Source organism: Arachis ipaensis, chromosome B9 (genome assembly GCF_059453495.1).
Source record: "Arachis ipaensis isolate K30076 ecotype BB chromosome B9, ASM5945349v1, whole genome shotgun sequence".
NCBI lineage: Eukaryota > Viridiplantae > Streptophyta > Magnoliopsida > Fabales > Fabaceae > Arachis > Arachis ipaensis.
Genome location: NC_142444.1, coordinates 33,766,203 through 33,786,800, shown reverse-complemented (window position 1 = coordinate 33,786,800; position 20,598 = coordinate 33,766,203). Strand labels below are relative to the sequence as shown.

Below are 20,598 nucleotides of genomic sequence, written 5' to 3'. Positions count from 1 at the left end.
AAGCTCTGGATGTTAGCTTTCCATAGCTATTGAGAATGCTCTATTTGGACTTCTGTAGCTCCATGAAAGCTCTTTCAATTACAAGGAGGTCAGATTCGGACAGCATCTGTAGTGCCTTATCTGCCTTTGAATCAGACTTTTGCTCCAGCTCCTCAATTTCAGCCTGAAAATACCTAAAATTACATAAAAATACACAAACTTAAAGTAGAATCTAAAAATGTGAATTTTACACTAAAACCTATGAAAAATTAATAAAAATTAAACAAAACATGCTAAAAACTATATAAAAATGATGCCAAAAAGCGTATAAAATATCCGCTCATCAGCCAACAAATTCATATGTGACTTCCTACAGATCTGTGATACTCTTAAGATGAATGGAGTGAACCCTGAGGTCTACAAGCTCATGCTCTTCCCTTTTGCGATAAGGGACAGAGCAAAGTAGTTGCTTGATTCTCAGCCCAAAGAGAGCTTGGACACATGGGAGAAGATAGTCACTGGATTTCTGACCAAATTCTTTCCACCCCAGAAGCTGACTAAGCTTAGGGTAGATGTCCAAATTTTTAGACAGAAAGATAGAGAATCTCTCTATGAGGTTTGGGAGAGATACAAACAGATGATCAGAAGATGCCCTCCTGATATGGTTTCAGACTGGACCAGGCTACAGATCTTTTATGATGGCCTCTTTGAGAAGGCCAAGAGGTTATTGGATCACTCTGCAGGTGGTTCTCTACACATGAAGAAGACGCCTGAAGAGGCAGATGAGCTTCTTGAGATGGTTGCCAACAACCAGTACCTGTACACCTCTGAGAGAAACCGTGTGAACATTGGGACTACTCAAAAGAGAGGAGTCATGGAGGTGGACACACTGGATGCTATTTTGGCTCAAAAAAGCTCATGTCCCAGCAGAGAAATATGATTTCTCAGCACTTGACTGGGATATAAGTTTCAGCTGTCAACACTCAAGATGCATCCTATGGTATGATTGGAAGCTACACTCAAAGGGACGTTTGTGACATTGCTCAGCCAACCATGGAGGAAGTAAATTACATGGAAAATTCCTCTAGAAATTCCAATAATGATCCCTATGCCAATACTTTCAATCAGGGATGGAGGAACCACTTTAACTTTGGGTGGAGGGAGCAACAAGAGAATCCCCAACAAAGCTTCAACAACGATCAGGGTAGAACCAATCAAAATAGGTTCAACAACAGGCAGTTTCAACCCTATCAGAAGCAGCAGAAGACCTTAAAACACAACCTCTCTAACTTAGCTACAATAGCCTCTAACCTTTCCAAGACCACTCATAGCTTTATGCAAGAGACTCAGTCTTCAATTCAGAACTTGGAAGTGCAAGTAGGTCAATTGAGCAACAGGATACCTGAGAGACCTCCCAATACTCATTCAAGCAACACAAAGATAAATCCAAGGAAAGAATGCAAAGCCCTCACCATGGGCAAGGAGGCCGTGCCTAAAGAAGAGCATGTTGTTGAGGATTTGAAGGAGAAGAAGGCTCAAGAGGAGACTGGTAGTACACTCGTACATGCCCCAGTGTTGATGAAGGAGCCTGAAGTACAACGCCTTCAAAATGTGCAAGAGGAGACCAAGGATGAGCAACTCACTCAATTCTTGGAAGTCTTTAAGAAGTTACAAATCAATATTCCTTTTGCTGAGGTGTTGGAGAAGAAGCCTCCATATATGGCCTGTTTAAAAAGCGTATTCTCTGAGAAGAAGGCCCTAAGGGGAGATGAAATTGTGGTGCTGACCAAGGAGTGCAGTGCACTAGTGCAGTGTAGTGCCTGGAAACTTGCTGATTCCCTGTACCATAGGGACCATCACATTTGAGAAGGCACTATGCGACCTTGGATCAAGCATAAATCTGATGTCTCTCTCTGTCAGGAAGAAGCTAAGGATCCAAGAGGGGCATCCCACAAAGATCTCATGGAGATGGTGGACAAGTCCCTGAAACGGGCATATGGATTGGTGGAGAACTCTCTAGTAAAGGTTGAAGACCTTTACCTCCCTGCAGACTTCGTGATACTTGATACGGGAGAGGAGAAGGATGACTCCAACCATCATCATAGGAAGGCCATTCCTAGCCACTGGGAGAGCCTTGATTGACGTAGAGAGAGGAGAGTTATGTCTGAGGATGCATGAGGACTATTTGCTGTTCAAAATTTTTAAACCTCAACCTCTCTCGGACAAAAGAGGTACTAGCATGCAGAGCTCAGTGCTCAAGCCTTTTCACTCGGTGGAAAGCCATACAGTGTCCTCTGACATCAAACCTAAGTTTGGTGTTGGGCATTCACCAACAACTAAAGATGGAGAAGGCCCTAAGAAGAAAGTACCAAAAGGCTGAAGGAATAAGAAGATCCCTACAGAAGACTTCTCACCTGGCATGAAAGTAGTCTTGACCAAGAGTCCAGTCATACCACACACTGTGAACAGAATCCTGTCTCTTAGCATGTTGAACTAATTCATGAGAGCACAGAGAGGAAGTTCACAATGAGGAGTGAAGACCTGAGCCCCTATGATCCTCTCCTGACTAAGATTTACAAGACATCCATTTCTTGTTCAATCCGACAATCCTCGTGAGATTCGACCCTCACTCACTTGAGGTATTACTTGGATGATCCGGTGCACTTGCCGGTTCAGTTATGCGGAGTTCAATTCCGCGCACCAAGTTTTTTACGCCGTTGCCGAGGATTGTTCGAGATTGACAAACTACCAGACTATCTTGTTGCTTAGATTAGGTACTTTTTATGGTTTATTTGCTCTTTTACTTGTGTTTCTTGTTTTCTTTTTCAAAAACTTTTCAAAACCTTTTCTTTTCTTTAGTAATTTTTATCTTTCGTTTAAGTCTTGTGTCAATCTTTAAGTTTGGTGTCTTGGTTTTTCTTTCCTTTAGTTTTCCAAAAATTGTTCTCGGTGTTCTTCTTTGTGTTCAAAATTGTTCTTGTTATTTTTCTTGTTTGATTTCAAAAATTTTAAGTTTGGTGTCTTTTAGTGTTGTACTTTCAAAATTTTCGAAATTAGTGTCCTTGATCTTCAAAATTTTTAAGTTTAGTGTCTTTTTGTGTTTGTCTTTTTTAAAATTTTCAAAATTAAAAAATTCAATTTTCAAATTTTCTTGTTATCTTTTTCAAATCCTATCTTATCTTATTTTAAATTCAATTACAAAATTCAAAATTTAAAATTCAAATTTCAAAATCAAATCTTTTTTAAAATTCAAATTTCAAAATATAAATTCAAAATCTTTTCAAATCTTTATCATATCTTTCTTTTAAATTTTAAACTTTCCTTATCTTAAATCTTTTAAATTTAATTTACAAAATCTTTAAATTTTAAATCTTATCTTTCTTATTCTTTTTAAAATCTTTATCTTATCTTTTTTTTTTAAATTTAAAACTTATTTATCTTATCTTCCTTTTAAAATTAAAATTCTTAACTTTTGAATCTTTACTTTCTTTTAAATTTGAATTTCAAAATCTTTAACTGACTTTTTCTTTTTAATTTTCGAAATTTCTAAGTATTTTCTTTCCATTTTTTATTTATTTTCGAAACTTCAAAAAAAAAGTTTTCTTGGGATATCTCACTGGGAGCTCTCTAGACTTTCACATAGAGGCTCTCCTTTTTCTTTGTCTCTTGTTTGCAGAGAAAATACCAAAGTCACTATGGACCCAATTGAGAGTGCACAACCAAGAAGAACCTTGGGGTCATACACAGTCCCCACTCTTGACTTCTATGGAAGCAACATTAGTATACCTCCTATTGGAGTAAATCATTTTGAGCTCAACCCAGAGTTGATCATTCTAGTGCAGCAAAACTGCCAGTTTTAGGGACTTCCACAAAAGGAGCCCAAAGAATTCCTTGCAGACTTTCTGCAGATTTCTAACACAGTTCGAGCCAATGGAGTAGACCAGGATGTCTACAGGTTGCTACTCTTTCCATTTGCTGTAAAAGGCCAAGCAAAGAGGTGGTTGGATAATCAGCCCAAATCAAGCTTGAAAATATGGAATAAGCTAGTGGACAAGTTTTTGAACCACTACTTTCCCCCAAAGAAGCTAACCCAGCTAAGACTAGAGATTCAAGGCTTTAGGCAGGAAGAGAATGAGTCTCTTCATGATGCTTGGATGAGATACAAGCTGATGCAGAGAAGATGCCCCATTGAAATGTTATCAGAATGGGTAAAGCTAGATACTTTCTATTACGGACTCACAGATATGGCTAAGATGTTCCTAGATCATTCAACAAGTGGTTTAATCCACATGAGAAAGACAATTGAGGAAGCTCAAGAACTCATTGAGATAGTCGCTGACGAACGGGTTTCTGTTGGTAAAGAATTTCACAATTGAAACCTTGTTGCTAGTATAGTTTCTAAACCAACATAGAATCCTTTCGTACAAAAACTCGTTTGTCACTAAAGCAAACCCAATAAAATTAATAACCGAAGTATTCAAACCTCAGGTCATCTCTCAAGGAATTGCAGGGAGGTGTATTTATTATTGGTTATGGAAGATTATCTTTTTATGGTTTTTGAATAAGGAACAAGAAAAATAAATTGCAAGAAAGTAAATTAATAATTAATAAAGCTCTTAGCAAGGTATGAAAACTGGACGTCCTATCCTAGTTATCCTTATCAATTGTGATGAGAATTGTTCATTACTCCCACTTAGTTAACCCTTACTAAATAAAGAAAAGTCAAGTGGACTAATCAATTTGATTCCTCAAGTCCTAGTCAACTCCTAAGGAAAGACTAGCTTTAGAGGGATCCAAACCAACCAGCAAATTCCAATTATCAATCAACAAAGGAGTTTGATAACTCAAGTGTCTCCAATTAATCAATTCAAGCTAAGAACGTAAAAAGCTAAATTAAAATCATAAATATAAAATACCTCAAATTGCATTAAATAGAAAATCAAATTTAACATGGAGTTCATAAACCAAATTGTCAACATAAAGTAATCAACAAGGAAAAGAAATAAACTAGAAAGCTAGAACAAATAAAAGTAGAAGAGAAATTAAATTAAAGAAACATTGAACCTGGAATTGAGAAGAAATAAAGCTAAACTAAGAGAAATCCTAAATCCTAAAATCTAGAGAGAGGAGAGAGCCTCTCTCTCTCTAGAAACTACATCTAAAACCTAAAATTTGTAAATTAATGAATGAATGATGTATCTCCCACTCTGTAGCCTCTAATTAGTATTTTCTGGGCCGAAAACTGGGTCAAAAATAGCCCAGAAATCACCCCCAGCGATTTTTGCAATGGCAATACGTCGTGCATGTCACGCGTACGTGCCATGTGTGCGGGCGCGCCGATGGACTTTTTGCCAATGTGCGCGTGCGCGTCAAGTGCACATGTGCGTCACCTAGCTGCATGGCCACTATGGCAAATTATATATCATTTCGAAGCCCCGGATGTTAGCTTTCTAATGCAACTAAAACTGCTTCATTTGGACCTCTGTAGCTCAAGTTATGATCGATTGAATGCGAAGAGGTCAGGGTTGACAGCTTTGCAGTTCCTTCAATTTCTTGTATTCCTTCCACTTTTGCATGCTTCCTTTCCATCCTCTAAGCCATTCCTGCCCTATAATCTCTGAAAACACTTAACACACATATCATGGCATCGAATGGTAATAAAAAAGGATTAAAATTAGCTAAATCAAGACCAAAGAAACATGTTTTCAATCATAGCACAAAATCAGGAAGGAAAATGTAAAACATGCAATTTACATGAACAACTGTGAGAATAGTGGATAAAATCTACTCAATTAAGCACAAGATGTACCACAGAATAGTGGTGCATCAAATCTCCCCACACTTAAACATTAGCATGTCCTCATGCTAAGCTCAAGAGAAACTATAAGAGTGTGAAGAGGACAGGTAGAATTTATGAAATGCAAACTATCTATATGAATGCAACTAAATGCAAAATGCTTTTACCTACTTGGTTAAAAGTAAATAAATCTTTTAAGAACAAATATGAACTGGATTTCACTAATTCAAATCATAAAAATGAAGTACAAATAAACTTGCAAGAAGAAGATAGCTCATGAAAGCCGGGAACAAAAAATCGAGCATCGAACCCTCACCGGAAGTGTATACATTCTAATCGCTCAGGCGTTTAAGGTTCGATTCTCTCAGTTCTCTACTAATCTTGCTTTCTAAGGCTTGCTCTTCTTCTACCAATCAACAAAAATTTAATGTAAGAAATACACATTTCAAGAGGTCTTTTGAGGGTTGTAATGGGGTTAGGGTCAAGGTAGGATTGTATTTGGTCAAGTGGACTAAAATCTGAATCCTTAATTAACCTAAACTTCCCACCTAACTTAAGACAATCCATGTAATTACAATGCAAAATCTAACTGCCCATTAACTGTGTTTTCCATATATTCATGCATCCGAAATTTTGAGTACAACACATATGCATTGCTATCACCATTTACCTTGGGGCATTTTGTCTCCTTTTATTATTTGCTCTTTTTCTTTTCTTTTTCTCTCTTTTTTTTTCTTTCTTTTATTTTTTTCTTTCTATTTTTCTTTTGTTTTGTTTTTTTTTAGTGCATATGGTTAAGGTATTGCATGCATAAACATGTGCTTAACATTGTTGTTCATATTTTCTCAAGAATACACAACACCCAGTTCTCAAACCAAATGTTTTCAAATCCAACTTTCCCACACTTAAATCATGAAAACTTTCACTAGTCTAAGCTAACCAAGGATTTAAATTAAGAACATTATTATTTTCCGCTTAAAGTTAGTGATGAGCTAAAGTAAAGAACAAATGGGTAAAATAGGCTCAACTTTGGTTTGCAAAGGATAATGAACAGGTACAGACCATATGGGTATGTAAGCTTAGTGAAATAAGGCCTCAATCATGTAAGTGTATGCATACATCAAATAATGGAAATATAGAATTAAGCAAGACAAAGATCACAATTTTAGAGAGAATAACACACACCAAAAATAAAATATTGGTTGATAAGATGCAACCAATCAATTAGGCTCAAAATCTCACTGGTTTTGTGTGTTCGAGCTCTAAAACCATGTTCCAAAAATAAATTCTTCAAGCAAATTTAACAAAAATTTTAATTCAAATTAGTGAAATACTCTAAAAAGTTTCTTGAAAAAAAAGATATTACTTCAACCAAGTAGTTGGTAAAGTATGCACAAAATCAAACAAACATACAATCAAACATGCAAATGCAACAACTAATTTAACAAAGAAAACTAAACATTGGTGTTGAGAAGGGACTAACTAACCCGCGGAGATCGGTATCGACCTTCCCACACTTAAAGATTGCACCGTCCTCGGTGTATGCTGAGATGTGTGAGTGGACGGGTGGCTACAACTTATACGTTTCACCAAAGATTGTGCAGCAGACTTGTTTATTGCTCCAGGTAGAAACTTTTCCTTTTCCCTCTTGGTGGCCATCCTGAAAGAAGAGAAAAAGGAAGGGAAAGAACCCACAAGCAAAGATATGAAAAGAAATAAAACATAGGTGGGCTAGTGCCAAATAGTAAGGTGCTCAACTATATGGTAGCTACAACATGTAAGTGAGAAAATAATAGAAGCACAGGGTATGTCAACTAAATAGAAAACAAGTCAAGAAGCACCCATTACAATGTAGGAAATATGCAGCAGATGAGTAAGAAAATTTAACACCAATGTGAAAACAAGAGACATAGAGAGAAAAGGAGAGGAAACAACAAAGTTAAAATGCCATGAATGCGAGTATGCAAATGGAATAAACAAAAGAGAGAGAAAGAGAATAAGGAGGAGAAGGGAGGAGAGAAATTTGAAAGCTAGCGGCGCAATCGACGTGCATGCGTACAGTACGTGTACGCGTGCATTAAGAGAAAAGAAAGGGCACAGAGGCGCACAGTGCGCGGACGCGTAGGTGGCCATGTGTGGAAAAGGACACGCACGCGTCATGGACGCGTACGCGTCGGTGAATTTGTGCCTTGAGCACAGTACCAGCCCCAGTCCAGTATAACTCTTGGGTAAAACGAGGTTTTATGCCGATTTTCCTAACCACGTGGATGCGTTAAGGGTGCGGACGCGTGGGTCGCCAAAAGGGGAAAAGGCGCGCACGCGTACAGTATGCTTGCGCGTGGGCGGGATTGTGCCTAAGGCACGTTTCTCGCCCAGCTCCCACGCCACTCTCTGTTTAATCTAACCCATTTCACATCCACAAAGGACGCGAACGCGCACTAGGTGCTGGCGCATTGATCCCCTCTTTCTTTTTTTTTATGCATTATGCAGAATTGATGAGCGGATAATTTATACGCTTTTTGGTATTGTTTTTAGTACGTTTTTAGTATATTTTAGTTAGTTTTTATTATATTTTTATTAGTTTTTAAATAAAAATCACATTTCTGGACGTTACTATGAGTTTTTGTGTTTTTCTGTGATTTCAGGTATTTTCTGGCTGAAATTGAGGGACCTGAGCAAAAATCTGATTCAGAGGCTGAAAAAGGACTGCAGATGCTGTTGGATTCTGACCTCCCTGCACTCGAAGTGGATTTTTTGGAGCCATAGAAGCCCAATTAGCGTGGTCTCAATTGCGTTGGAAAGTAGATATCCTGGGCTTTCTAGAAATATATAATAGTCCATACTTTGCCCAAGATTTGATGGCCCAAACCGGCATTCAAAGTCAGCATAAAAATTCTGGCATCAAAATGCCAGAACTGGCATAAAAGCTGGAGTTAAACGTCCAAACTGGCACAAAAGCTGGCGTTTAACTCCAAGAAAAGTCTCTACATGTGAAAGCTTCAATGCTCAGCCCAAGCACACACCAAGTGGGCCCGGAAGTGGATTTATGCATCATTTACTCATTTCTGTAAACCCTAGGTTACTAGTTTTCTATAAATAGGACATTTTGCTATTGTATTTTCATCTTTCAAAAAATCTTTTGATCATGTTTTGATGATTGAACCCCCTTTGGGAGGCTGGCCATTCGGCCATGCCTAGACCTTTTGTTCTTATGTATTTTCAATGGTGGAGTTTCTACACACCATAGATTAAGGTGTGGAGCTATGCTGTTCTTCATGAATTAATGCAAAGTACTACTGTTTTTCTATTCAATTCACGCCTACTTCTTCTCTAAGATATACACTCGTTCTTCAACTTGATGAATGTGATGATCCGTGACACTCATCATCATTCTCACCTATGAACGCGTGCCTGACAACCACTTCCGTTCTACATGCAATCAAGCTTGAATGTGTATCTCTTGGGTTTCTAATCTAAGATTAGAACCTTCGTGGTATAGGCTAGAATTATTGGCGGCCATTCCTGAGGTCCGAAAAGTCTAAACCTTGTCTGTGGTATTTCGAGTAGGATCTGGGAGGGGATGACTGTGACGAGCTTCAAACTCGCGAGTGTTGGGCGTGTGACAGATGCAAAAGGATCAATGGATCCTATTCCAACATGATCGAGAACCGACAGATGATTAGTCGTGCGGTGACAGCGCATTTGGAACATTTTCACTGAGAGGACGGGAAGTAGCCATTGACAACGGTGATGCCCAACATAAAGCTTGCCATGGAAAGGAGTATGAATGATTGGAAGAAGGCAATAGGAAAGCAGAGGTTCAGAAGGAACAAAGCATCTTCATACGCTTATCTGAAATTCCTACCAATGAATTACATAAGTATCTCTATCTTTATTTTATGTTTTATTCATCTTTTAATTATCAACCCTCCATAATCATTTGAATCTGCCTGACCGAGATTTACAAGATGACCATAGCTTGCTTCAAGCCGACAGTTTCCGTGGGATCGACCCTTACTCACGTAAGGTTTATTACTTGAACGACCCAGTGCACTTGCTGGTTAGTTGTGCAGAGTTGTGACAAATAGTTGAGATTACAATTGTGCATACCAAGTTGTTGGCGCCATTGATTATCACAATTTTGTGCACGACGTTTTTGGCGCCGTTGCCGGGGATTGTTCGAGTTTGGACAACTGACGGTTCATCTTGTTGCTTAGATTAGGTAATTTTATTTTATGTTTAAGCTTTTTACCTCTTATTTTTGAAAAAATTTTCAAAAATACAAAAAAAAATTATATTCTGTTCTTCAGAGTTTTTAAGAATGAATTCTAGATTTTCAAGATGATTTGTTGAAGTCTGGCTGGCTGTGAAGCCATGTCTAATCTTTTGGACCGAGGTTTCAACTTATCATCACAAGAGCTTGTTGATTTCTATCAACCTTGTTGTTGAAAGTAATGATCTACTAAAGCTTGGCTGGCCATTGGCCATGTCTAGTATTTTAGACCGAAGCTTTCACTAAAAGCTTGGCTGGCTAGTAAGCCATGTCTAATTCCTGGACCGGAGTTTTAGACTAACATTGCAATGATTCCTGGAATTCTCATTAAAAATTTTGAATCCCTTTATTTTCCTTTCCATATAATTTTCGAAAAATCACAAAAAAAATTTATAAAATCCTAAAATCAAAAATATTTTATGTTTCTTATTTGAGTCTAGTATCTAATTTTAAGTTTAGTGTTAATTGCATGTCTTCATTATTCTAATTTTCGAAAATTACATGCATTATGTTCTTCAGTGATCTTCAAGCTGTTCTTGATGATTCCATAGCTCTGATCTTTAATTTCTCTTATTTTGTGTCTTTTGTTGTTTCTCATATGCATTTTCAATTTGTTATGATCCTTAGTATACAAACTTCTAAGTTTGGTGTCTTGCTTGCATTGTTTATTTGATCTTAGTTACATTTTTTTATTGTTTCTCATCATTAAAAATTCAAAAAAAAATTTTAAAATTGTGTCTTTTCAAGTCAATAACACAGAGAATTGAAGATTCAGAACATTCAGCAGAGGAATCACACAGAAAAAGCTGGGCATTCAAAAACGCCCAGTGAAGAAGGAAAACTGGCGTTTAAACGCCAGCCAGGGTACTTGGCTGGGCGTTTAACGCCAGGAGGACACTAGAGGGAAGATTTTGTTTTTAATTCAAATCTTTTTCAAATATTCATCATTTTTCAAAATCAAATCTTTTTCAAATCATATCTCTTCAATCATATCTTTTCAAAATCAATTTCTTTCCATTTTTTTTAAATTATTATTATTTTCGAAAATCCTTGCTACAATTAATAATTTACTTCAAAATTTTCAAGTTGTTACTTGCCTATTAAGAAAGGATCAAATTTTAAATTCTAGAATCATATCTTCTAATTTCTTGTTAGTCAAGTAATCAACTTTAATTTAAAAAATTTCTCTTTTTAATTTGATTCTCAATCATATCTTTTCAATCACATCTTTTTCAAAATTAATTTTCAATCATATATTTTTTATTGCTAATTTCAAAATCTTTTCCAAAAATCACTTAATTTCTTTCCCAATCTTAGTTTTCGAAAATCATTTACCAAATTTTCAAAATTTCTTTTAATTATTTCAAAATCTTTTACTTTAATTTCGAAAATTCTTCCCCTCTTCCGACATCCTTCTATTTATGGACTAACACTCCTCCTCAATGTACAATTCGAACTCTATCACTCTTGATAAGTTCGAATTCTTTCTTCTCTACCTCCTCCTTCTATTCTTCTTTTCCTCTGACATCTCAAGGAATCTCTATACTGTGACATAGAGGATTCCATATTTTCTTCTCCTCTCTTTTCATATGAGCAGGAGGAAGGACAAGGGCATTCTTGTTGAAGCTGATCCTGAACCTGAAAAGGCCTTGAAGAGAAAGCTAAGAGAAGCTAAAGCACAACTCTCTATAGAGGACCTAACAGAACATTTCAAACAAGAAGAAGCCATGGCAGCTGAAAACAACAACAATGCCAACAATGCAAGGAAGGTGCTTGGTGACTTTACTACACCTACTCCTGACTTCTATGGGAGAATCATCTCAATCCCTACCATTGGAGCAAATAACTTTGAGCTTAAGCCTCAATTAGTTTCTCTAATGCAACAGAATTGCAAATTTCATGGACTTCCATTAGAAGATCCTCATCAGTTCTTAGCTGAATTCTTGCAAATCTGTGACACTGTCAAGACCAATGGGGTTGATCCCGAGGTCTACAAGCTTATGCTTTTTCCCTTTGCTGTAAGAGACAGAGCTAGAACATGGTTGGATTCACAACCTAAAGAGAGCCTGAACTCTTGGGAAAAGCTAGTCAATGCCTTCTTGGCAAAATTTTTTCCACCTCAGAAATTGAGCAAGCTTAGAGTGGAAGTCTAAACCTTCAGACAGAAGGAAGGTGAATCCCTCTATGAAGCTTGGGAAAGATACAAGCAATTGATCAGAAGGTGTCCTTCTGACATGCTTTCAGAATGGAGCATCATAGAAACCTATGATGGTCTATCTGAACTGTCCAAGATGTCATTGGACAGCTCTGCTGGAGGATCTCTTCATCTGAAGAAGACGCCTGCAGAAGCTTAGGAACTTATTGAAATGGTTGAAAATAACCAATTCATGTACACTTCTGAAAGGAATCCTGTGAATAATGGGACAAGTCAGAAGAAAGGAGTTCTTGAGATTGATACTCTGAATGCCATATTGGCTCAGAACAAAATATTCACTCAGGAAGTCAATATGATTTCTCAGAGTCTGTCTGGAATGCAAGCAGCAACAGGCAGTACCAAAGAAGCTTCATCTGAAGAAGAAGCTTATGATCCTGAGAATCCAGCAATGGAAGAGGTAAATTACATGGGAGAATCCTATGGAAACACCTATAATCCTTCATGGAGAAATCATCCAAACCTCTCATGGAAGGATCAACAGAGGCCCCAACAAGGCTTCAACAATAGTAATGGTGGAAGAAATAAGTTTAGCAATAGCAAGCGTTTTCCATCATCTTCTCAGCAACAGACAGAGAATTCTAAGCAGAGCTATTCTGACTTAGCAACCATAGTCTCTGATCTAATTAAAACCACTCAAAGTTTCATGACTGAAACAAGATCCTCCATTAGAAATTTGGAGGCACAAGTGGGTCAGCTGAGTAAGAAAGTTACTGAACTCCCTCCTAGTACTCTTTGGTGCACGAAATTGTGATCTCAGGCAACGGCGCTAGAAACTCTGTACGCACGTCTTAATAAATCGTTTTTTATTCACAACTTCGATAGAACTAACCAGCAAGTGCACTGGGTCGTTCAAGTAATAAACCTTACGTGAGTAAGGGTCGATCCCACGGAGATTGTTGGTATGAAGCAAGCTATGGTCACCTTGTAAATCTCAGTCAGGCGGATATAAAATAGTTATGGAGTTTTCGAACATAAATAATAAATAGATAGAAAATACGGATAGAAGCACTTATGTAATTCATTGGTGAGAATTTCAGATAAGCGTATAGAGATGCTTTCGTTCCTCTGAATCTCTGCTTTCCCACTGTCTTCATCCAATCAGTCTTACTCCTTTCCATGGCTGGCTTTATGTAAGGACATCACCGTTGTCAATGGCTACTTTTAATCCTCTCTGGAAAATGGTCCGATGCGCTGTCACTGCATGGCTAATCATCTGGAGGCATCACCTTGTCAATGGCTGCATCCTATCCTCTTGTGAAAATGGTCCAAATGCTCTGTCACAGCACGACTAATCATCTGACGTTCTCGATCATGCTGGAATAGGATTCACCCTCCTTTTGCGTCTGTCACTACGCCCAGCAATCGTGAGTTTGAAGTTCGTTACAGTCATTCAATCCCAGAGTCCTACTCGGAATACCACAGACAAGGTTTAGACTTTCTGGACTCTCATGAATGCCGCCATCAATCTAGCTTATACCACGAAGACTCTGATTAAGAGATCCAAGAGATACTCATTCAATCTAAAGTAGAACGGAAGTGGTTGTCAGGCACGCGTTCATAAGGAATGATGATGATTGTCACGTTCATCGCATTCAGGTTGAAGTGCGAATGAACATCTTAGAAGCGGAACAAGTTGAATTGAATAGAAAAACAGTAGTACTTTGCATTAATCTTTGAGGAACAGCAGAGCTCCACACCTTAATCTATGGAGTGTAGAAACTCTACCGTTGAAAATACATAAGTGAAAGGTCCAGGCATGGCCGAATGACCAGCCCCCATGATCTAAGAACAAAATGTCCTAGGATGTCTAATACAATAGTAAACAGTCCTATTTATACTAAACTAGTTACTAGGGTTTACAGAAGTAAGTAATTGATGCATAAATCCACTTCCGGGGCCCACTTGGTGTGTGCTTGGGCTGAGCTTGAATGTTACACGTACAGAGGCTCTTTCTGGAGTTGAACGCCAGGTTGTAACGTATTTCTGGCGTTCAACTCTGGTTTGTGACGTGTTTCTGGTGTTTAACTCCAGACAGCAGCGTAGAACTAGCGTTCAACGCCCTTTTACGTCGTTTAAACTCGGCCAAAGTATGAACTATTATACATTGCTGGAAAGCCTTGGATGTCTACTTTCCAACGCAATTGGAAGCGCGCCATTTTGAGTTCTGTAGCTCCAGAAAATCCACTTTGAGTGCAGGGAGGTCAGAATCCAACAGCATCAGCAATCCTTCTTCAACCTCTGAATCTGATTTTTGCTCAAGTCCCTCAATTTCAGCCAGAAAATACCTGAAATCATAGAAAAATACACAAACTCATAGTAAAGTCTAGAAATGTGAATTTAACATAAAAACTAATGAAAACATCCCTAAAAGTAACCAGATTCTACTAAAAACATACTAAAAACAGTGCCAAAAAGCGTATAAATTATCCGCTCATCACAACACCAAACTTAAATTGTTGCTTGTCCCCAAGCAACTGAAAATCAAATAGGATAAAAAGAAGAGAATATACTATAAATTCCAAACTATCAATGAAACATAGCTCCAATCAGATGAGCGGGACTTGTAGCTTTTTGCCTCTTGAATAGTTTTGGCATCTCACTTTATCCATTGAGGTTCAGAATGATTGGCATCTATAGGAACTCAGAGTTCAGATAGTGTTATTGATTCTCCTAGTTCAGTATGATGATTCTTAAACACAGCTACTTTATGAGTCTTGGCCGTGGCCTTAAGCACTTTGTTTTCCAGTATTACCACCGGATACATAAATGCCACAGACACATAATTGGGTGAACCTTTTCAGATTGTGACTCAGCTTTGCTAATGTCCCCAATTAGAGGTGTCCAGGGTTCTTAAGCACACTCTTTTTTTGCTTTGGACCTTGACTTTAACCGCTCAGTCTCAAGTTTTCACTTGACACCTTCACGCCACAAGCACATGGTTAGGGATAGCTTGGTTTAGCCGCTTAGGCCAGGATTTTATTCCTTTAGGCCCTCCTATCCACTGATGCTCAAAGCCTTGGGATCCTTTTTATTTTCCCTTGCCTTTTGGTTTTAAGGGTTATTGGCTTTTTGCTCTTGCCTCTTGGTTTTAAGAGCTTTTGGCTTTTTCTGCTTGCTTTTTCTCTTTTTTTTTTCGCCTATATTTTTTTTCTGCAAGCTTTGTTCTTTGCTGCTTTTTCTTGCTTCAAGGATCATTTTTATGATTTTTCAGATTATCAAATAACATGTCTCCTTATCATCATTCTTTCAAGAGCCAACATATTTAACATTCTTAAACAACAACTTCAAAAGACATATGCACTGTTCAAGCATTCATTCAGAAAACAAGAAGCATTGTCACCACATCAATATAATTAAACTAAGTTCAAGGATAAATTCGAAACTCATGTACTTCTTGTTCTTTTGAATTAAAACAGTTTTCATTTAAGAGAGGTGATAGATTCATAGGACATTCATAACTTTAAGACAAAGTTACTAAATACTAATGATCATGTAATGAAGACACAAACATAGATAAGCACTTAACATAGAGAAAATGAAAAACAGAGAATGTAAGAACAAGGAATGAGTCCACCTTAGTGATGGTGGCATTTCCTTCTTGAGGAACCAATGATGTCCTTGAGCTCTTCTATGTCTCTTCCTTGTCTTTGTTGCTCCTCCCTCATTGCTTTTTGATCTTCTCTAATTTCATGAAGGATGATGGAGTGCTCTTGATATTCCACCCTTAATTGTCCCATATTGGAACTTAATTCTCCTAGGGAGGTGTTGATTTGCTCCCAATAGTTTTGTGGAGGAAAATGCATTTGAGGCATCTCCGGGATCTCATGGTGATGAGCTTCATGCGTCTCTTGAGATCCATGAATGGGCTCTCTTGCTTGCTCCATCCTTTTCTTAGTGATGGGCTTCTCTTCCTCAATGGGAATGTCTCCTTCTATGGAAGCTCCAGCTGAGTAGCATAGATGGCAGATAAGATGAGGAAAAGCTAGCCTTGCCCAAGGAGAGGGCTTTTTGGCTATTTTGTAGAGTTCAAGGGAGATGACTTCATGAACTTCTACTTCCTCTCTAATCATGATGCTGTGGATCATGATGGCCCGATCCACAGTAACTTCAGATCGGTTGCTAGTGGGGATGATGGAGCGTTGGATGAACTCCAACCATCCTCTAGCCACGGGCTTGAGGTCCAGTCTTCTTAATTGAACCGGCTTGCCTTTGGCGTCAATCTTCCATTGAGCTCCTTCCACACATATGTCCATGAGGACTTGGTCCAACCTTTGATTAAAGTTGACCCTTCTAGTGTAGGGGCGTGCATCTCCTTGCATCATAGGCAAGTTAAACGCCAACCTCACATTTTCCGGACTAAAATCTAAGTATTTCCCCCGAACCATTGTAATATAATTCTTTGGGTTTGGGTTCTTACTTTGATCATGGTTCCTAGTGATCCATGCATTGGCATAGAACTCTTGAACCATTAGGATGCCGACTTGTTGGATGGGGTTTGTTAGAACTTCCCAACCTCTTCTTTGGATTTCATGTCGGATCTCCGAATACTCATTCTTCTTGAGCTTGAAAGGGACCTCGGGGATCACCTTCTTCTTGGCCACAACATCATAGAAGTGGTCTTGATGAGCTTTGGAGATGAATCTTTCCATCTCCCATGACTCGGAGGTGGAAGCTTTTGTCTTCCCTTTCCCTTTTCTAGAGGATTCTCCGGTCTTAGGTGCCATCAATGGTAATGGAAAAACAAAAAGCTTATGTTTTTACCACACCAAACTTAAAATATTGCTCGCCCTCGAGCAAGAGAAGAAAGAAGAGATGAAGAAGAAGAAGAAATGGAGGAGAGGGAGAGAGAGATGTGTTTCGGCCAAGAAGGGGAAGAGAGGGTTGTGTTGTGTGAAAATGAGGAGGAATGGAGGGCTATATATAGGGAAGGGATGGGGGGTAAGGTTTCGGCCATATAGGGTGGGTTTGGGTGGGAAATTGATTTTGAATTTTGAAGGTAGGTGGTGTTTATGAGGTAGGTTTATGGGGAAGAGTGGATGGATGTGAGTGGTGAAGTGGTGATAGGGAAGAGAGATTGAGGTAATTAGTGAAGAGTTTTGGGGAAGAGTGTTTATGGGATTGTGTGAAAGAGGGGTGAGAAGAAGTGAGTGGAGGTAGGTGGGGATCCTGTGGGGTCCACAGATCCTGAGGTGATCAAGGATTTACAACTTTGCACGAAATTAGGCATGCAAAATGCCCTTGCACACAACTCTGGGCGTTTAGCGCCAGATTGGTGCTTGTTCTGGGCGTTGAACGCCCATTTGTTGCCCATTTCTGGCGTTGAACGCCAGAACCATGCTTGTTCTGGGCGTTCAGCGCCAGCTCTTCTCCAGGGTGCAATTCTGGCGTTCAAACGCCCAGATGCTGCCCATTTTGGGCGTTCAGCGCCAGAACCATGCTCTGTTCTGGTGTTGAACGCCAGCCAGATGCTTCTTACTGGCGTTTAAACGCCAGCAAGGTCTTCCTCCAGGGTGTGATTTTTCTTCTGCTGTTTTTGATTCTGTTTTCAATTTTTATATTTATTTCGTGACTCCACATGATCATGAACCTAATAAAACATGAAAGAACAAGAAAAATAGAATTAGATAAATAAAAGTTGGGTTGCCACCCAACAAGCGCTTTTTTAATGTCAATATCTTGACAGTGGGCTCTCATGGAGCCTCACAGATGTTTAGAGCATTGTTGAGACTTCCCAACACCAAACTTAGAGTTTGGATATGGGAGTTCAACACCAAACTTAGAGTTTGGTTGTGGCCTCCCAACACCAAACTTAGAGTTTGACTGTGGGGGCTCTGGTTGACTCTGTTTTGAGAGAAGCTTTTTATGCTTCCTCTCCGTGTTTATAGAAGGATAACCTTGAGTTGTAAACACAAGGGAGTCCCCATTCAATTGAAGGACTAATTCACTTCTGTCAACATCAATCACAGCTCTTACTGTGGCTAGGAAGGGTCTTCCAAGGATGATGAATTCATCCTCATTCTTCCCAGTATCCAAGACTATGAAATCAGCAGGGATGTAAAGGCCTTCAACCTTTACTAACACATCCTCTACTTGTCCATAAGCCTGTTTTCTTGAATTGTCTGCCATCTCTAATGAGATTTTAGCAGCTTGCACCCCATAGATTCCCAGTTTCTCTATTACAGAGAGGGGCATGAGGTTTATCTCTGAACCAAGGTCACACAGAGCCTTTTCAAAGATCATGTTGCCTATGGTACAAGGTATTACGAACTTTCCAGGATCCTGTTTCTTCTGAGGCAATGTCAGTTGATCCAGATCACTTAGTTCATTGGTGAACAAGGGAGGTTCATCTTCCCAAGTCTCAATACCAAATAATTTGGCATTCAGCTTCATGATTGCACCAAGGAACTTGGCATCTTGCTCTTCAGTGACATCCTCATTCTCTTCAGAAGAGGAATACTCATCAGAGCTCATGAATGGCATAAGGAGGTTCAATGGAATCTCTATGGTCTCTAGATGAGTCTCAGATTCCTTTGGTTCCTCAGAGGGAAACTCCTTATTGATCACTGGACGTCCCAGGAGGTCTTCCTCACTGGGATTTACGTCCTCCCCTTCCTCTCCAGGTTCGGCCGTGTTGACTATGTCAACGGCCTTGCACTCTCCTTTTGGATTTTCTTCTGTATTGCTTGGGAGAGTACTAGGAGGGATTTCAGTGATCCTTTTACTCAGCTAGCCCACTTGTGCCTCCAAATTTCTAATGGAGGACCTTGTTTCATTCATGAAACTTACAGTGGCCTTAGATAGATCAGAGACTAAGTTTGCTAAGCTAGATGGATTCTGCTTAGAATTCTCTGTCTGTTGCTGAGTGGATGATGGAAAAGGTTTACTATTGTTAAACCTATTTCTTCCACCATTATTAAAGCCTTGTTGAGGCTTTTGTTGATTCTTCCATGAGAAATTTGGATGATTTCTCCATGATGGATTATATGTGTTTCCATAAGGTTCACCCATATAATTTACCTCTGCTATTGCAGGGTTCTCAGGATCATAGGCCTCTTCTTCAGAAGGCGCCTCTTGAGTACTGTTGGATGCAGCTTGCATTCCATTCAGACTCTGAGAAATCATATTGACTTGCTGAGTCAATATTTTATTCTGAGCCAATATGGCATTCAGAGTATCAATCTCAAAAACTCCCTTCTTCATAGGCGTCCCATTACTCACAGGATTCCTCTCAGAAGTGTACATGAACTGGTTATTAGCAACCATGTCAATGAGTTCTTAAGCTTCTGCAGGCGTTTTCTTTAAGTGAATGGATCCACCTGCAGAAGTATCCAATGACATCTTAGCTAATTCAGACAGACCATCATAGTATCCAGGATGGTCCATTCTGAAAGCATGTCAGAAGGACACTTTTTGGTCAGTCCTTTGTATCTCTCCCAAGCTTCATAGAGGGATTCACCTTCTTTCTGTCTGAAGGTTTGAATATCTACTCTAAGCTTACTCAGCTTTTGAGGAGGAAAGAACTTGGCTAAGAAAGCCTTAACCAGCTTATCCCAAGAGTTCAGGCTATCCTTAGGTTGAGAGTCCAACCATATTCTAGCTCTGTCTCTCACAGCAAAAGGGAAAAGCATGAGCCTGTAGACTTCAGGATCTACTCCATTAGTCTTAACAGTATCACAGATCTGCAAGAATTCAGTTAAGAACTGAAAAGGATCTTCAGATGGAAGTCCATGAAACTTGCAGTTCTACTGCATCAGAGAAACTAATTAAGGTTTCAGCTCAAAATTGTTTGCTCCAATGGCAGGAAAGGAGATGCTTCTTCCATGTAAATTGGAATTAGGTGCAGTAAAGTCACCAAGCATCCTCCTTGCATTATTATTATTTTCGGCTACCATCTCCTCTTCTTGTTCGAAAATTTCTGAAAGGTGCTTGCTAGATTGTTGTAATTTAACTTCTCTTAGTTTCCTCTTCAAAGTCCTTTCAGGTTCTGGATCTGCTTCAACAAGAATATTCTTGTCCTTGCTCCTTCTCATATGAAAAAGAGGGACAGGAAGATAATAATAATAGGGGTCCTTGTGTGAGTAGAAGAAAAGAAGAAGAGAAAATTCGAACACAGATGGAAGAGGGGGTTCGAATTTGGGTGAGATGAAGTGTTAGTAGATGAATAATTAAATAGAAGGAGATGAGAGAGAAGGAGAATTTTCGAAAATTATTTTTGAAAAAGAGTTAGTGATTTTCGAAAATAGTTTTTGAAAAAGGTTAGTAATTTTTCGAAAATTAAAATCAAAAATTAAAATAATTAGTTAATTAAAAAGAAATTTTGAAAAAGAGGGAAGA

General features: G+C 38.8%; 2 non-coding genes across 2 annotated transcripts; one reads left to right on the top strand and one right to left on the bottom strand.

Annotated features, from left to right (window-relative positions):
* Nucleotides 1–12,181: 12,181 nt before the first annotated feature.
* Nucleotides 12,182–12,289, bottom strand: LOC148544242 (small nucleolar RNA R71). The gene has a single exon (XR_015900349.1). It is a non-coding gene; the product is annotated as a small nucleolar RNA R71 (small nucleolar RNA).
* A 7,363-nt stretch (nucleotides 12,290–19,652) lies between these two features.
* On the top strand, nucleotides 19,653–19,760 carry LOC148544241 (small nucleolar RNA R71). Its single transcript, XR_015900245.1, has one exon. It is a non-coding gene; the product is annotated as a small nucleolar RNA R71 (small nucleolar RNA).
* Nucleotides 19,761–20,598: the final 838 nt, after the last annotated feature.